The 18546-nt window shown below is 38.7% G+C and overlaps 1 protein-coding gene across 1 annotated transcript in view; it reads right to left on the bottom strand.

The window, feature by feature from the left end:
• The window catches only part of DNAH7 (dynein axonemal heavy chain 7), a 4771155-nt gene that overhangs the window by 2095139 nt on the left and 2657470 nt on the right, over window positions 1-18546 (bottom strand). The window lies entirely within an intron of this gene.

Below are 18546 nucleotides of genomic sequence, written 5' to 3'. Positions count from 1 at the left end.
TCACTAATATGGGAGAGTGCTGCACACCATCTAGTGTAATGTCTTCTCTGGTAAGGTCAGACCACAAAATGGTCTCCTCTGAAGTAAATTAAAACGTGCACTCCCAGCTAACACTGGAATATTCAAGGAACTACTCTAAGGCTAACTTCCTGCTATTAAGTGATATACTGGCAAAATCTGAAGCCCCCATACACCCAGAGAACACTGCTGCCTATGCAGAACTGTTCACAAAAAACATATACAAGCATATTACAGCTACACAGAGGCAGCTATACCCACCAGGAAGAGGTACAGAACTAACTCAAAAAACAAGCCACCCTGGTGGAATCACAAAATCAATGGGTTGTATCACAAAAGGAAGAAAATCATGACAAAAATTAGGAGGTGCAGCACCCAGCAGGATAAAAGCATGCTCATCAAACTAAACAAACAACAACTTAGAGGACAAATAAAGTCTACTAAAGCCAAATTTGAAGTAAAATTTGGCCTCCCAGGCCAAGAACAACCACAAAGCACTCTTTAGCTATGTTCACAACCTCGAAGGCAATGTACAGTTGTGCTTAGAGCTTATTGTAAATGGTGCCACCTATACTGAGCCAGAAGATATATAAAACCTACTGGCTGACAAATTCAGTTCCAACTTTACCCCCCTCTCTCCTCCTCAACCTTCCATCAGGAAATACCATAAAATATAACTCCCCCTGCTATCACTAGAGAATAGATCCTTAATGCTCTCTCTAACACCAAGAGCACTACATCAATGGGCCCAGGATGCCTTCAAAATAGCATGAAACATGACTTATAAGGGCCTCTGGGAATTATTGTTTAACTGTAGCCTCCAAACAAATTTCATGCCTCATGACTGGAGAACAGCAACAGTCATCCCTCTGCACAAAGGTAGGCCATATACAGACCCATAAGTCTCACTAGTCTTATATGCAAAGCCATGGAAATAATTATCATGGAAATGATCACTAATGATGTAGTAAACTTCCAGACACTGGACCTAACTCAGTTTGCTTTCATCAAGAACAGGTCATGCCTACTCAACCTAGAGGACTTCTTTGAGAAGGTCACCAATGCAATGGATGAGGGCAAAATTGTTAAAACTACCTACCTTGACCTAGCCAAGGCATTTGACATAATACCCCACTCAGGCATTGCTGAAAAACACAAGAGGTTAGGTACAAACCTGTATGTCACCTGGTGGATAGCCAAATGGCTCACAGACTGGACCCCGGAAGTTAAAATTGGGGACTCAACCTCTACAAAAAGGCCAGTCACAATTGAAGTGCCTCAGGGATCAGCCCTTGGACCACTCCTTTTTGGCATTTACTTCTCTGAAGTCAAGGCCAAGGTCAGTGGTCTCTGGCCAACTAAATTTGCAGATGATTGCATACTAGGAAATGCCACTGAATCCCACAGTGACACAAATGTTTTCCAAGAAGGCAAACAACTGGTGTCGCAGCCATGGACTAAAACTAAATGCCAAGAAATGTATAATAGTATCCTTTGGGAAGTCATCCACCCCTGGTTATCATACTGACAACACACCCCTTAGAGTTGAGACTTGGGGACACACACAGACAGTAATCAAGACTTTGACTGTCATGTGTCTACAGTAATGAGGAAATCATTCTATGTTGCGCAACTTATAAACAAAGGTATGGCATCTAGATCCAAGGAAGTCATTATTCCACTGTATTCAGAATTCATTAGCCCTATCATTGAGTACAGTGCCTCCTTTGGTATGTACCTAACCAGGTATATCCGACACAGAGGTTCCTCACTAAAAGAATACAGGGCATAAGTAAAATGCCCAATGTAGACCACCTCACGGCCCTATCACTGTATTCTGTCTTTTACAGGCTGTTGAGAGGAGATCTATGCCTGACATACAGGACATTGTCAGATCTCTACTCTGATAGACCTTCTGCATATCTGCAAAACAAAACACCAGAATTACCCATTCTAAAGACTTAAACCTTGCCTGTGATATAAATAGGACCTGCTGGAGAAACAGGTGTGTATCCCAGAGACTACCCCATCTCTGGAACAGGCTCCCCATCCATGTGAAGCAGAGTTCCTCCACAACTTAATTCAAATGTAACTTGACAACTGGATGAACAGGAAATTCATCACTGGCTTGGAACCTATGTCTCTAACAGACACAGGAAACCTGTAAACAGTTCATCTCCCAGGCCCCTGCTCGTAAATGTTTCATCCCTCAAGCCCCTGCTTACACTTATCAAGGGTAACAAAACTTGTCAGAGATTAGGGATGCATGGCTAAGCTTAAAAAGGCCCTTCCAGTCATTAGCTTCGTAAACACCTATGAATCTATAAAATTACTTCTAAAATCCAACCTTTTCCAAAATCCACAGAAATGAACAACTACTCAAAGTTCCTGAATGATTTGTTTTTGTGTTGATATTCAAGGTATGGAGTATCCTTTCTTCCTCATTTTCTTACTCCTTCATTTTTATGTTTTGGAAAGAAGACAGGGAGATGGATTGCTTGGCTCAAAGCCCCAACTCGGACCATTAGATCCAAGCCAAAAATTGCACCTTGGCTAACAAAAGACACCAAGTTAAAAATAATAGAAAGGAACAAACTCTGGAATCTGTGGAGAAAAAACAAATCCCCTACAGACCAGCATTTTTACCATGAACTTAGGGATAGCACAAAAAAATCAGTGTGCCAGGATAAGAAAAACTTCTTTCTAAATCTACAAACAAAATATCAATGAAACCCATAAAAAATCTGGGCAAGGATAAATAAGGTACTTCAACCAGGTAAACCTACTACCCCATCCCCAACAGTTACCAATAACCAACCAGGTGACACAGCTGATACCTTTAATAGATACTTTACAGAAACCATATTATCCCTTGCCAACCAGCTACCAAACCAAATAACCAACCTTCCCCCAACTTCCCCAATACCAGACCTCTCTTTTAGCCTCCAAAACCGATTATATCAGAAATCTACTAGCCAAACTAAAACCTACAACCTTAGCTGCTGATCAACTCCCAGCTGAATTCTTTCAGATTGCATCAGATGCCATAGCTGTGCCAGTTGCAATCCTTATTAATAGATCAATTACTGAATCAACTATTCTCCCTATTTGGAAAATTGCCCATGTAATCCCCCTGCACAAAGGTGGTAGTTCCATTGATATATCCAATTATAGACCTATAGCAATACTCTCTCCTTTAGCCAAAATCTTGGAACGGTGCATTCACAAGCAACTCATGCAATACCTCACCAAAAATTGACTCCTATCCCAATCTCAACACGGATTCAGACCAGCCCACAGCACAACTACTGCATTACTAACATTTACAAATATCATCAACCTTTATAGAAATAATGGTAAGTTATCATCTGCACTCTTCCTAGACCTGTCAAAAGCCTTTGATATGGTGAACCAGTCAAAACTATTATACTTCTCTACAAAACCTGGCCTTAGACAATCACTCTATTGCCTGGTTTCAAAACTACCTAGAGGGAAGACAACAAGCAGTTCAATGGCAGAAAAGCCTACCCTCTCTACTCTCAGTATCCACAGGAGTTCCACAAGGCTCAATTCTATGCCCCCTGCTATTTGTCATCTTCATCAATGACCTGTATACTGCCAGTCCAGAAGCCAACATCATTCAATATGCAGATGATTCTACACTCATCTGCTCTGCGTCCTCTCAATGACTGAATTTCAAAAAATTACCCAGTCCACCTTTACTTAAATTGAAAACTGGCTCATTAACAACTGCCTAATATTAAATCCTAAAAAAAACAAGTTGCTACTGTTCACCCCCACTCATATCATCAAATCACTTCCAAACTTTAGTATCACTTCAAACAATGGCACGTTAGTTGCTCCTGACTCCCATCCTAAACTGCTGGGAGTGGAAATTGATAACCTAAAATATGACCTGTACGTAAATCAGATAATTAAAAATACACACAAGAAACTGGGCTGCCTTTACAGGAATCAATCCTTCCTATCCCATAATGCCAAATATACCACTGCTTGCACTCATCTCCTTTCAACTCTATTGTATGCATCCCCCATCCTAACTAACGTATCCAAGTCTGAACTAAACAAACTTTCTGTATGCTATAATAAAATTGCAAGATTTGCCACTACATCCGCCAATCAAACCCATCACTGTCTTTCTCTCAGACAACTCAACTGGCTGGAATTTCCCCACCGCCTCCATTACAACCAACTTGTATTTGTTCATAAAATACTAAATCAACCAGACAGGGTACTATCACTAAAAAACAATTATGCCTCAAACCACCTCAAGACCTCTCCAATCAAGTAACAGGCTTCTACTTAAGGTCCCCAAATCAAATAACTCATCTGGGGATTCTTTATTTTCTACTTATGTTGCTAAATCACAGAATGCTCTCCCAGCAGCCTTAACTCTTGAATCCTCTCACATACTTTCAAAAAAGCTATTACGTCACACTTACTGCATCAGTGGACCTGCTTCAGCTCATTCCCTGGTTGATCCCGCTTCCTCCTCACTTACCCTGCCAATAACATTGCCTACCTACCTTCAACTACCCTACTATTTGATACTAATCTCTACCCTGTTAACTAGCCATGAAGTGTACCCAAGACTCTTTATGTATTAGCCATGAAATGTACCAAGACTCTTTATGTATTATGATATATCTTAATCTGGCTTATACTGTATAATGAACCTAACTGTTATTTTATGAAGAATTTATCTCTATTTATGTTATTTCAATGTATGTAACTATTTCATGTATAGCTGCAACTCAATGCATGTTCACTATGTACTGATGTTGTTTGTTTGCCTTATCTTGTTATCTGTATGCCTAGTTAGTTGTCATCTGGAGCTTTTCTCCCCAGGCCTCCGCTGAAAATGGATATGTATCCAGTCGGACTTTCCCGGTTAACAAATATAAAATAATAATAATAATAAATAAATGAAAGATTAATTCTTAAGGAAACTCTATCTTTGTGGAAAATGAGATAATGTTGGCTTAGCAAAAGAGCTTGCAACTCAGATACTTTTCTTGCAGAGGTAAGAGCAATGAGTAACACTGATTTCCAGGTTAAGAACCTCAAGTCAGCTTGATGAGCTGGTTCAAATGAGCAAGAGTTAGCTTTTCAACACAAAATTAAGATCCCAAGGAGAAGCCAACTGTTTTCTAGGAAGTTTGAGTACAGCATCCCTTTCAAAAACATCATCATATGAGAATGCATTGAAACAGGGGATCCATGAGCAGACATGCTGAAATGATTGACAAACGAACCTTGATGGAGGAGTAAGACAAGCTAGAGGATAGTAGCTTACACAAATGATGTAGAACTAGAGAAACACTAGCTCTGAATGTGTGCCGATTCTTTTCTTAGCACCAACCAGAAAACCTTTTTCCATTTACTAATATATTATTTTCTAGTAGCAGGTTTTCTTGTCTTCTTTAAAACCTGCTGCATACCCTCAGAAAAAGGTGCCTAAAATGTATTAAGATTCCGTCATCCAGGAAGTCAGTTGTAGTTGTTTGGCATTGGCATGTATCAAACACTCCTTGACTTGTGTCAGTAGGTCCAGTCTGTGAAGAAGCTTCTGCTAATTGCCCCTGGCCATTTCCAAAAGAAGGGAGAACCACTGTTGCCTAGATCACAAGGGTATCATCACAATGATCTTTGGAGAGTCCTTCTTATTCTTCAGAATGACCCTGGATATTAGTGGAAATGGTGGAAAAACATACAGGAACATTCCTATCCAAGAAAATAAAAAGCATTTGTCTTCCGAGCCTTCCTGCATGGAGTTCTGGAGCAGAATATATTTGACATGTTCCCCACAACTCAATACATACCTGGAAGACCCCCTAATTCCATTTTCATTCATGAGGGTCTGTTCTATTCCTGCTCAGTCTAGCACATAGTTTTGCTCTGATGGTGTGTAAGATACATGCAGAGTGAGATTGTGCTAAAAAGCTGTATCCCAGGCTACCATGGCTAGTCTACACAGAGTGTAAGATTTGGCTCTCCATTGTTTATGCACCACATCACTGAGGTACTGTTTGGAATTACTTGTAGAGATTCCAGGGACTACAGATGACTGAAAAAGTTGAGAACATTTGTAAGTGCCAACATCTCCGTTCAGTGATTTCTGTTCCAAAGACCCTGTATTTTTATCCCCCAAAACACTGGTCCCTAAGCAAAGTCATGGGTGTCTGTTGTTAAAGTCTGTGCTGGACATGTAAGTGAGAACACAAACCTGGAAAAATCTCTATCCGACGAGAATTTAAAATCTCATTTTTTACATCATTTGTGAGATTCCTAGAACACAGCTGGGAAGGCCTCATCAAAACAGTACCAGTGGCCATAGCTCTGGAAGAACCATCAACTGAATCATCCACAACTGTAAACAATGAACAATGACTTGTACAACTGATGAAACTGAATTATTTAAATCAATTTTTTCCTCCCAAGAAAAAAAACTGCAGACAAAACATTCATCATGCTTTCACAGAATAAACTTTAACATATGAGGCTGACAATTCTATACACAGAAAATCAAAGATGCAGAAGGATACACCTTTTTCATATTTATTAGTACTCTTCCCACACTTATCAGAAAGAATAGGATCGGAGTTAACTAAATATTTAGCAGCAGTAGGATCATCTAAAGTTATATCTGCTGGGTGAGCCTGGGTCATGTTTCAGAAGAGTATATAAAAACTTAAAAGACTAAGTTATTTTATACATTCTTTTTAGGGGTAAGCTGGTTATTTGGAAAACTGCATGCAGTGACACACATCTGCCAAAGTTATTAGAACAATGGGAATGGGTGAAGGTTCTGGAAATTCCTTCTGTAACAGCTCAAAATATTTTCTTGGGGACTGAGAAACCTCAGTGTTCTCCCACTGAAATACTGGCACATTCTAAAAACAGACTTAGAGAAAGAAACCCCCCAAAAGGAAGAATAAGAAAATGAGCTCTCCTCTGAGTCTGAATCATGAGAAATTAACAGTTAATCTGAAGATCTGAAAGCCTGAGTTCCATCAAGGAAGTACCTGAGTTGTCCGTGTACATCCAAGTTATGGAATATCTTTTCTCCCTCACTTTTAAGTTCAGGAAACAAAATAGGGAGATGGATAGTTTGGCTTAAAGTAAACTTGAATATCACTTTAGGCATAAAAGGAGGGTTAGTTTTCAAAGACACCCTGTCCCTATGGAAAATGAGGTAGGGTTGACTCACCATAAGATCTTGCATCTCAGATGCCCTTCTTACTGAAGTCAGAGCTATCAGTAACACTGTGTTCCATGTTAAGAACCTCAAGTCAGCCAGATTAGCTGGTTCATATCGAGCAACTGTTATCTTCTCTACCACAAAATTAAGATCCCAAGGAAGGGTCACAGGTTTTCTTGAAGGCCTCATATAAATTCCCTTTCAAGAACATTTTGACATGAGACAGCATTGAAAGAAGAGGGCCCATGGGTAGACATGCTGAAATGGCTGATAAATGAACCTTGATAGAAGAATAAGAAATGCAATAGGAGAGTAATTCACACAAATATTGTAAAACCAGAGAACAACTAGCCCTGAATGGGGGCTGGTTATGTCGTTGACTCCAACTAGAAGACCTTTTCCGTTTGCTAATATGTGATTTTCTAAAAGCAGAGTGTCTTACTTCCATTGGTACCTGCTGTATGTCCTCAATAAACAGCTGCCTAAAAGGAATTAAGACTCCATCATCCAGGCAGTCAGTTGAAGATGAATGATTTTGGGGTGTATCAAACATCCCTGTTCTTGTGTGAGTAGATCCAGGCTGTGAGGAAGCTTGTGGAAATTGCCCCTGACCTCCTTGCCTGGGCCAGAAGGGAAACACCACAATGATCCTGGGGGATTCCTTCTTAATCTTCAGACATACCCTGGATATTAGTGCAAAAAGTGGAACTGCATATAGGAACATTCCTGTCAAATGAAAAGAAAAAAACATCTGTCTTCCAGCCCTTTTTGCATAGAGTGCTGGAACAGAATCTTGGCCAGTTGATTATTCAGATATCAGGCAAAGAGGTCTGCTTGACAAACTCCCCACAGATGGATCAGATCTTGAAAAAACCCCTAGTCTAGTTTCCTATCATGAGGGTCTGCCCCGGTCCTGCTCAGCTTGTCTACCATGTAGTTTTGCATTGACGGAATGTAGGATGCCTTTAGAGTGAGAATGTGCTGTGAAGCTAACATGACTAGTCTGTAAAGGGGGTATGGTCTGATTCCTCACTTGCTTGTTGATGTACCACATTACTGTGGTATCATCTGTAACCACCTGAAGAGGTCTTGGTGACCAAAGATGGTTCAGTGATTTGACTGCCTTGATTAGGGGAAAGCATCTCCTTGATATTTATGTGCTTTCAGCTGACCTTGGTGTCCCACACCCACTGCACTTTTATCCCTCCTAAAACTGCTCCCTAAGCAAAGTCCAAAGTGTCTACGGTGACTGATTGCTTTGGAGCAGGTAAGAAGAAGAGGGGATCTGGATTTAAGGACATCTGTTGTCTCTACCAAAATATTTCTCTTCTAACAAACCACAGCACTGGGATTTAAAAAGATAAAGGGTGTTGATGCTGGGACCAAAGAGATTTCAGATATCACTGTATCTTTCTCATGTGGAGTCTTGCCAGGGGTAACTTGAGAATCATAGATGCGGTGAGCCCCAAAATTCTGAGTTATTCCCTTGCAGTGGCTAAAGCCAAAGTGGAAAACCTTAGAAATAGATCTAAATCTATTTTTCCTGTGGAAGAAAAGCTCTTTGAACTGAGGAGTCTAGTTGATAACCCAGGAACATAATCTTGTGTGAGGGAGCCAAGAAAGACTTTTGAATGTTCTATTGGAATCTCAGCTTATATAACAGATCTTTCACTCAAGAGAGAGATTCTTGACACTTTAAAATAGACTTTGCAAAGAGAAGAAAGTCATCTAATCATGATAAAAGGTGGACACCCTGTAGCCTTCGATGAGCTATAACTGGAGCTAGACACTTTAACACTCTTGATGCAGTGGATAGTATAATGGGTGAGGCAGATAACTGATAATGTGATCCAGACACACAAAGCCTTAGGAAATGTCTGAAGTCTGGATGAATAGGAATGTGATGATAGGCATCTTCTAAGTCTAGTATTACCAGGAATCTTGAAAGAAGAGGAGGAGGTAACAGGAGTTGAAGTGGCATCATTTTGAATTTGGGCACTATCATAAACAGTTTTAAAAAACCAAGATCCAAAACTGGCCTCCAAGCATTTTCTTTCTTTGGCACTAGGAACATCCTTGAATAAAAACCCTTTCCCACCTTGGAAAAATATGTGATGAAGAACCAGGGGAAACAAAAAAGTCTGTTCTGGAGGATGACGAATGAGCCCCTGGAAACGGGGAATCTCCTCCAACTGATTTTCAGAACCCATTTGTCTGAAACTATCTGTTGTCAAAGAAAAAACAGAAATTGAGACTTTCTGGAAGAAAAAAGGGGCCAGGGTGGGAGGGGTAGTCATTCAGACTTGTTGTGCTGTCCTTAGTTTGGGGAGGTTTGAGACTTCCTTTTTGAACACCCTTGCCATTTCTTCTTAAACTTCTGTTTACCTGCATTTTGTTGAGACGGTTTATCCTGTTTTTTTTTTTTATTTTGTCAAAAATGGATGAGGAGACAGAAAATCCCCTGAAACATTTGGAGAAGGAGGACTGAAAAATCGGATTCCCTGGACCTCCTTGCCCCTTTCATCACATTTTCTGATTACCTCTGCAGCAGAGGGGACAATCACTAAATCTCTGTCCAACGGAGAACTTAAAATCTCATTTTAACATGATCTGGGAGGTTCTGAAAATACAGCCACACACACAGTACCAGTGGCCATAGTCTTGGGAAAAGTATCAAAACAGTCATACACACACTGCAAACAATGAGTAGTGACCCATACAGTAGAAGTAAGTAATTTAAAGCAGATTTTCCCCACAAGAAGAAACTGCAGATTAGGCATTCCTCATACTTTCACAATTAGTCAGAACAAACTAACACTGACAATTCAAAATTCTGAAAATCAAAGCTGCAGAATTATATACTTTTTCTCATAACTATCAATAATTAAACATCCTTATCAGAAAGAGTGGGATTGGAAAGGACTAGGTGCTTAACACCAGTGGGATCACCTAGAACTATAGCTGCTGGGTCAGGTTTGGGAAGTGTATAAATAATTTATACATCCTGTCTGCCTTTGTAGGGACAGTTGGCTGACTATCAGGAAAATTGCAGGCAGTAATATACACATCCTCTAAAGCAGACAGAACATGAGAAATTGGGGTAGGATTTGAAAAATATTTCTCTAACTCCTCACAGCATTTTCTGAGGGATTGAGAAATCTCAGTGTTCTCCCTCTGAAAACACTGGCACATTCTAGCAACAGTCTAAGACAAAGAGAAACACACAGAGTGAGAATCAGAAACTGAGCTCTCCTCTGAATCTGAATCAAAAATCGGAGGAAAAAACCTGTATCCATCCCTGCATCTTCCAGTTCAGATTCAGAATCTTGAATCTCTTCAGGAAAATGGAATCCTTTTTATTTTACCAGAAACTACTTTACAAGAAGAATCAATTCAACAGTCCAGATTAAACCCTGAGCCAGACCCAATAAACTACTCTTGTCCAAAGAAATTTAAAGGAGGAGCAGACACATGCTTGGTTTTCTTTCTTCCTTTTTTTTCTTTTTGGACAGGAAAACTAGGGCCAACCATGTAACTAACAGCAGCAGAAGTCTCCCCAGGGATGGGTACAGCATTCTGACACAACAGGGAAACTGTCCCTGTTCCCTCTCTCAGGACCAACAACAGTGGCTCTCCCTTGCCAGCTGAGGTGACCCCAATAGCCATAGAGGACATGGCTAACCTCTGGTCCATAGTAGCTGTAGGCACTACACCACAGGTATCTAGGACAAAAGTGGTCTGAGGTACAACAAATGGTCACAACAGAATCACCCACCTGTGGCTGAGGCAAATTGCTAGCCCTGCTGTGGTGGCAAAGGCTGTTTGCTTGATTTTTTTCTTTTTGTGGCTGGAAGAAGGACTGGCTATGGGACCTGCAGCCTGCTCCATGGTCAGGCTGAAAACAGTACCTCTTTCCTGGGGAACACAAGCAGCAAATGTTAGTAAACATTACCAGTCTACAAAAGTTACCTTTTTCACAGAAAAACACAGTAAAAAGTACTTTAAAACACTATGCCAGCTCCACAAAAGTAAAATAAACACAATTTATCCTCAGAAAAAATATTTTCAGTTACTTTATACCACTTTTAAAATAAGAAAAAATAACCATCCATTTAAAAGTAAATTACATTCTCCTGACAGTCCATTAAAACAGAACACTCCTAGCTTTACAATAATATTCTTGAAAAGGAATGTGATAAAACAGCAACTTAAACAAGAAAATGGAAATTTTTTCCCCAAAGGGAACTTATCTGCCAGCAAAGGAACAGCACAAGCTATCCATCGTTCCTCAAAAGAAGAAGAAATATACTCTTAGGCAGAAGTAGAGCACAGTTCATGCCCAATCTCATCTTTTAGTCAGCTCAACCCAAGTTGACTGATAGTTTGGTTGCGTGGAAGGTGCTCTGAAGTTTTGGAGGCTGGATGGCTGTTATATCCTTGGCAGGATATAACCCATACAGCTAAGACTACTGCGGCAGTGATTAATATGATGAACATGTGATACTCTGTGTGATACAAACGTATCAGACTATCTCAAGGAGAAGGTCCTCAAGGCACTCTCCAAAGAGAGGAATGCTGCATTGATAGGCCCCAATAATATCATGGAATGCCTCCTTAATAGCATGAAACATGAAGTTTTGGGCCCTGTGGAAGCACAATTTAACCCCAGCCTCCAAACAGGCTTCGTTCCAAATGAAAGGAGGACTGCAACAGTCATCCCACTGCACAAGGGCAGGCCATCCTTGGACTTGGTGTACTATCAACCGTAAGCCTGATTAGTCTAATATGTAAAGCCATGAAAATAACAATCATGGATATGTTAAATGACACAAAAAAATCTGCAGACACTAGATCCATCTCAGTTTGGTTTCATCAAGGACAGATCATGCCAACACAACCTGGTGGACGTCTTTGAGAAAAATCACCAAAGCAGCTGACAAGGGCAAAATGATGCACACTGCTTACCTTGACTTGGCCAAAGCCCACAGCATTAAGTATTAACCCCTATGTCACTAATTGGATAGCCAACTAGCTCACAGACAGGGCACAAGAAGTTAGGATAGGGGACTATACCTCCACAAAAGCCCAGTCACCCAGTCACTAGTGGAGTGCCTCAGAGCTGGTGCCACTCCTGCCTGGTAACTACTTCTCTGATTTACCAAGCTCACAAATGATTGCAAATTAGGTGCATTCGATGAATCCCTCAAGACACAAAATACCCTCCAAGATGGCCTGACACAGACTAATAAATGGTGCTGGGGTCATGTCTTAAACTCAATGCCAACAAGTACATCATGGCATGTTTATGTAAGACAGCCACCCCTGCAAATTATTATGCTGATAATACACCCTAAGACTAGACCCAGTGCTGAAGGATTTGGGAATGCATGTAGACAGTGACTTGGCTTTTGACCATCATGTGTCTGCATTAGTAAGGAAATCATTCTATGCTGTACAACTTCTAAGCAAGGGTATGGCTTTCAGGTCCATAAGATGCCACTGTGCAGTTATACTTTACCCTCATAAGGCCAATCATTAAATACACTTTAAGCATGTACCTGACCAGGCATATGCAACAAATGGAGCATTCAGAGAGGTTCCTCACAAAAAGAATACATGCTTTAGAAAACAAGTCTTATGCAGACCGCCTCAAAGCCTGGTCCTTGTACTCTGTCTTTTACAGGCTGCTGAGAGGTGACCTGTGTCTGGCCTACAAAGCATCCTCTGATCTAGCCTTAAAGCACGTGTTGCACATCCACAAAACAAACAGCATCAGAAACACCCAGTTCAGAGACCTAAACATTCCCTGCAAGATAAATAGGGTGTGCTGAATAGACATGTATGTCTCAGAGGGTACCCCTTCTCTAGAATAGGTTTCCCATCCATGTGAAGCAAAGTTCTTCCCTGCTTGCACTTACTCAAGCAAAATTTGGATCAATGGATGCAGAATTGTAAAGTTACCCCCTGGCCTGCTACCTATGTCTGTATTAGACATAGAAGCTTGTAAATGCTCAATCACTTAAGCCTGTGTTTATATACCATCCCCCACAAAACCTAAGGGACAAATACCTTTCTAATATTTAGCATGGCCAGGCATAAAAAAAAAAACATCACAACCTTCTTTTTTAGTGCTTTCATCCAATTTAATAAAATATGAACTTCTTCAGAAAACAACACCCATACAAATTACAACATTTAAATAAATAACAATCATATCACATGTAATGAAATACACCAATGAAATGCAGTGAGCACTTAATATTTCTGTCATAGTTAACAACCATTTAAACTACACATCCACCATTTTTACAAAGGATGAATAAAACTAAAATCTGTGGTTTTATAGTCTTTGCGCTTGCAAAAATCACTTAATATTAATCGTATCATTCAATACAGGAAGCTGATCTGCATTTAGTAAAATATGCCATAAAGTTTCTTTTACATTGTTTGCATGTCCCACAAGGAAAAGTACCCAAATTAAAACTTGTTTTTTCCTCATTCCTGTGTGGAGTACCTCTCTCTAGAATAGTCTTGATATTAACTACCCTTTTGTAAGTAAATACAGGAGAACCACCAATAATTCTACTCAGGAGGAGTTGTCAAAGGACTGAATCCTGGGTACACTGCAAGTGACAGGTCTTTTGAAGGAGGTAGATCGGCAAAATCTAACTTCCTGCATTCTATTTCTGAGCCATTTGCTATCCAATGAGTTACACAGGGATTGACATTTAGCTGAGTGAGTCTATGATACCTGGGTGTGGGATGGTGATGAATGCCTCTGCAAGGTCATGATATGCAGTGTGCACTGTTTTGTCCATTTCCACTGCTTCTGTAACTTTCAAAGAAGCTGAGCAGGTTAAGTAGGTAGGACCTACCCTTATCAAATCCAAACTGAGTTGGTTTAAGGGTTTGGAGGTTGCCTATATTGTTATTTATTAACTCAATAATGACCCTTTCCATAGCCTTACAGATGAGGCTGGTCAGGCTTATGGGTCTGTAATTACACAGGTCCATTGCAGCCCCACCTTTGTGAAAGCAAAAGAATTTCACTGTCCTGCATTCATCTGGCACAAAGCCTATTTTGTGGCTGATATTGAATAGCCTCTGTAGGGATCAGACAAGCCATGCTTCAGGCTCACCAGTAGTCAGCCTGGTATATTATCTGGGCCAATAGATACAGTGTTCTTGGTCTTAAATAGCACCTTAAGAACTTATTCTTGGGAGAGTTTGGGGGTATAGGAGTGTTTGAACTAAATTTGCCCACTAATAGACTGGCTATGTTCTCTGGGTTTGAACATGTGATATCATTTACTATTACCTCTGCACAGGGCAGGGCATTGTTTCTGAGATTTTTAACATAATTAAAGAAGGCTTTGTAGTTATCCTTCACCTGGATGGCTATTTTTACACCTCATATCTGGCTTTGCTTGATTTGCTAATGGTCTGGAATTCCTTGTTTAGTTTAGCAAGATTTATTTAGATTTATTTTTGCATGCAATGATTTTTTTTTTTTAATTATAGAGCCTGTTTATATTTGGGTTCCACTATAGGTATTAGTTTGGTATTCCTAAATTATGATAAATGCAAGTGGGTTTAGTTTGAATTTTTTTAAACTGAATTTTATCAAAACCACAATTACTTATATTGCGCAAACAAGTAATGTACCTCAACATGGTTTGCCACTGTCTTCCACTATTGTGCAACAATGAAGGAGGCATGGAGGGCTTGGCCCCCTGCAAAAAAATTGAATTGTTTTATTTTTATAAGCATTTTAGTGTTATGCTTCTGGATACAGTAAAATTAGCATACTATAACTGACGTTTGGATGACATGAATGAACACAGAGAAACCATTTCAGTTTAATTTCATGAATATTATGAGCTGACAACTTGTATGACATAACACTATACTCATTATGCATGGGAAGACTGAGACTGAATGGCGGTAGTATTTTATGTTAAATAAGAAAAACATTTTCTTGCATAATGAGTATCTGCTAATAGTAAACTGATTCTGAAATAAAGCCAATTAACTGCATTTGCAAGAAGGCACAGCAGGCTACATCATTCATTCATTTGCTCTTTAACATGTACTATTTAATGGTAATAGTCATATTTAGGCAAATTAATATTTTCCTTTATTTTATATTATTATAATTATCCTTTTGGAAAGTGTCCATATATGGAGTTACAGTAGGGCAGCTTGTAGTACAAATATATGAGTTTCAAAATGGTACCACTTCACTAACTCATCATACTTTTAATAAATTACCAGAAATTACAGCAACAAGGCCAACTCCGCTGCCGCAACCCTTTCGTCTATATTTATGTATATTATGTTTACCTGTGCAGATGGATATTGCTAGGGTGACATGGCAACAACTGTTATGGTACAAACCCAAAATAGAAAATAAAATAATATAAAAATGTATCACCACAAACCAAGTTGGAAGCACTAACTCCGTTTAATGAAATAAAGAAAGCAATCCAAAATAACTCATAGCACACACAAAAAACATTTTCGTCTTCAACTTCATCAGATGGCTAAAACAACCTACACTTCCCATTTAAATACAACTTCATCCCATCAAACATACAATAAAAAAACAGATGTAATTAATACGTAACAAATGCTCTTCTAAAAAAATAAATATAAATAAATATGTGTGTATGTGTATATAAAACACTAAAATTAATGAATTTCACCAGTATTAAAACAATAAATTGCATTTTCCATAAATGCTCTACCCTTGACATAAATATCTAGGTATTAAAAAACATTTAAAAACCACTAATAAAAATGATCCAAAACTTAAAATAATAAAGTGATCTTGGGCTCCCTCTTGTGTCATAAAAATTGTTCAAAGGTATGTATGTATGTATGTATAAGTATATGTAATTAATCAAAACAATTACAGTTTGGCAGATCTTAATTTCAATACTGGCGCTAAGGAAATCATATCATTTACAATTTACATTTACATTTTGCAAAACAAAAGGATTTCAGTTTTTTGTACTTGAGGTAGTTCCCTTGGATCCGAGGGGTGGCATGTGGGAGACCCTGGTTGAGTACAGAGAACTATACTGGCAGCTAATTTTGGAAGCTAATAGATCTCCAGGCCTAAATGATATGATTTCCTTAGCGCCAGTATTGAAATTAAGATCTGCCAAACTGTAATTGTTTTTTAACTATGTGTTTATCATTTTTTGATTAATTACATAAACTTATACATACATACCTTTGAACTATTTTTATGACACAAGAGGGAGCCCAAGATCACTTTATTATTTTATGTTTTGGATCAATTTTATTAGTGGTTTTTAAATGTTTTTTAATACTTAGATATTTATGTCAAGGGTAGAACATTTATGGGAAATGCAATTTATTGTTTTAATACTGGTGAAATTCATTAATTTTAGTATTTTATACACACATACACACATATTTATTTATATTTATTTTTTTAGAAGAGCATTTGTTACCTATTAATCTTCAATACTGATTAATTAAAGAATAAAATAAAACATATACAAAATAAGGAGATATAAGTTGAATAGTTGTAGCATAGTATAGTAGTGTGTTTAATTCTACTCAGATATCCTGTTAAAATCATTCCAAATGCACTGGACATTTTCAATGGATGAAAAAGCACAACTGTAAACTTTCAAGTAAATAATCTATTCAATTGAAAAATTAATAAACTATTTGATGGTCACCACTTTATCAGCATTATATGGTATAACATCTGTGATGATGTGAAGTATTGCCAGCTATGCCAGGAGAAGTATGGCAGTGGATGTGCAACATATGCCAGCACAGCTAGCTGGAATTTAGTAAAGAATTATATGTTATTTGAATATCAAACTGGATTTGTATAGATGCTTGTGTTGAAAATAGATTTGTAAAATTGCTTGTGTTAAAAATAACAATAGTGGGCCCTGATTGCATTGTAACTGAATTAAATATATATATATATATATATATATATATATATATATATATATATATATATATATATATATATATATATATATATATATATATATATATATATATATATATATATATGTGTGTGTTAACTGAGGATACTGGAAGAGAAGAGGTTAAGCTCAACTCCATCTTACTTTGGAAAATAGTAAGAAATTAAATTACTGGGCCTAGGCCATAAAGATGCTATCTGACAATTTTGAATGAAGCCAAAGACTCAGTGTCTGTAAGATGCATGGTTTGTTTGTCTCTGTAGGTGGAGTAGAAGTCTGTAATTGTTTTGTGACTTCCAGAAGCTGCACTAGATCTGAGCAATACTCTTGTATGCATATTACTGACATGTAGGTGCTAAATCCTGGCAGTTTCTAGCAAAGGGGGGTTGTATTGGACCCAGAAGTCAGATGACCAGATGTATGTAATGTCATTCTCTACAGAAATAATGTTTTAACATTGAACCTGACACAGAAGGATGCCTCACCTAATTCATCTTGCCTTGCTCTATTAAGTAAGTAGGAACAGCAAGTCTCTAGATCAGTCAGGAAAATAGAGTGAGAATAGTTAATTACTGTTTTTCTGTAGCTGTGTGAATCTTTCCAGCTGTGTTATTTTTAATATTTCCTGTGATTTAAACTCTGGTGTTTACTGTAAATAGATATTTCATATTTCCATGTTCTTTTATTACTTTTTATTGAATATACTTAATATTTTCATTGTGGCTGGTCCGGCTGGCTTTTTAGTGTCTGGTGGCAGTGATAACTACTTTATAGTCTTGTGTGTGTGTGTGTGTGTGTGTGTGTGTGTGTGTGTCAGCTGCTTGGAGCAGGGACATGAAGCACTGGTTTCACAGACAGGATGCTGGAGGACTTGGCTTGAACACTCATCTGAGGACTTAAACCTATAGCTGTGCTAGTGGGGAGCCTTATTGGGGATCTAGAGGGAGACTGATATAAAGAAATCGAGACCCCAGGCTGAGTGTGTTCCCTGTGTGCTCTTAAGGGAAATTGTGCTTGATGCAGAGAGGTTTGCATCTGGAAACACTGAGTGTATCCATTTGTATTCCAAGTGAATGTCCTTCTCCAGTGTCAGTGGTTAGGATTCAGGCTCCTTGATTACTGGTCCAGAGTGGGGACATGACAACATATCTGAGTTTATATATCCTGGGAGAGTGCTTGCTGCTGCCATGGAAAAAAATATAGGACCATTCATTTCTGCCTGCAAGGTGCTGCCAAACATCTCTTCTTTCTAAACCACTGAAGTGATGTTCTAAAACATTTCCTTTATTATATAGGAGTGACAAAGTAAGTAAAATCTGTTGTAAT

This window comes from Protopterus annectens, chromosome 6.part0 (assembly GCF_019279795.1).
Source record: "Protopterus annectens isolate FY-2018-M chromosome 6.part0, PAN1.0, whole genome shotgun sequence".
Classification (NCBI taxonomy): Eukaryota; Metazoa; Chordata; order Ceratodontiformes; family Protopteridae; genus Protopterus; species Protopterus annectens.
This window is presented reverse-complemented; position numbering and strand designations above follow the sequence as displayed.